This window comes from Zalophus californianus, chromosome 6, assembly GCF_009762305.2.
Source record: "Zalophus californianus isolate mZalCal1 chromosome 6, mZalCal1.pri.v2, whole genome shotgun sequence".
Lineage (NCBI taxonomy): Eukaryota > Metazoa > Chordata > Mammalia > Carnivora > Otariidae > Zalophus > Zalophus californianus.
In genome coordinates, this window is record NC_045600.1 from 1,354,030 (window position 1) to 1,355,428 (window position 1,399).

The following is a 1,399-nucleotide window of genomic DNA, read 5'->3' on the forward strand; positions in this document are numbered from 1 at the left end:
ACTGTAAAGCATTGCTAAAATAAAAGACCTAAATAAATGGATGACTATACTATATTTTTATGTCAGAAGACAATGTTTTTAAAATGTCAATTCTCCCCAAATTATCCATAGATTCAATGCAATCCCAATCAAAATCCTAGAGGCCTTTTTGTAGGAACTGACAAGTTGATTCTAAAATTGATATGAAAACAAAGGACCTAGGATAAGCAAAATAACTTTGGGAAAAGAGAACAAAGTTGGAAGACTAACACTACCTCATTTCAATATTTATTATATAGCTACAGTAATCAAAATTATGTGTTGTTGGTGTAAAGATAGACAAGTAGGTCAATGGAACAGAACAGAGTCCAGAAATAGATCCATACATATTTGGACAACTGATCTTTTACAAATGCAAAAGAAATTCTGCAGTCATTTCAGCAAAAAATGCTGGAAAGGTTGGGCACACAAAGAAATAACTTTGATCCATTTCTCATATCACATGCAAAAATTAACACAAAATAGATCATAGGCCAAATTGTAAAACTTAAAACCAAACCTTTTAGAAGCAAACCTGGGAGTAAACCTTTGTGACCTTGGTTCAGGCAAAAATTTACCAGAGATGACATTGAAAGCATAATCCATAAATGACCAAATTAATAAATTGGATTTTATAACAACAGTAACAGAACTTCTGCTCTGAAAAAGACACTAAGTTAATGAAAAGACCAGCCACAGACTGAGAGAAAACTACTTGCAAGTAATCTAGCAGGTAAGTACTTCTATCTAGAATATATAAATAATTCTTAAAACTCAGTAATAAGAGAAAAAAGAATCCAACTACAAATTAACTGCGGGGAGATAACGTGATCATGAAAATGGTTTTCCTAGGGCGTGGCTTATCCCTTGCACTTAGGATATGGTGACCCCTCTGATTTCCCCAATACAGAAACTTGACTGCATAATTTGTAGTGGTGCTAGACCATGTTCATGCTCTCCCATGTCTGAACAACTTTTTTCTTAAATAGGCTACAGATTTTTAATACACCCTTCACGAAAGATTATACAGATGGCAACTAAGCACATGCAAATATACTTAACATCATTATTCATTAGGGAAATACAAATTTCCATAATGATATAGAGCTATACATCAATAGAAAGGCTAAAATGAAAAAGGCTGAATTTATCAAGTGCTGGTGAGAGCTGTGGAGGAATCAGAACCCTCATATTGCTGGTGGAAATGCAAAATAGTTCAATTACTTTGGAAAAGTTTAGCAGTTTCTTTAAAAAGTTAAACATATACTTGCTGTATAACCTAGCTATTCCATTCCTAAAGGAAAGAAAGTATATATCCATGTAAATACTTATACATTTTTGTTCATATTTTTTTTTAAAGATTTCATTTATTTATTTGAGA

The 1,399-nt window shown here is 32.4% G+C and overlaps 1 non-coding gene across 1 annotated transcript; it reads left to right on the plus strand.

Annotated features, from left to right (window-relative positions):
- Positions 1–822: 822 nt before the first annotated feature.
- Positions 823–980, plus strand: LOC113910818. The gene has a single exon (XR_003516301.2). It is a non-coding gene; the product is annotated as a U1 spliceosomal RNA (small nuclear RNA).
- Positions 981–1,399: the final 419 nt, after the last annotated feature.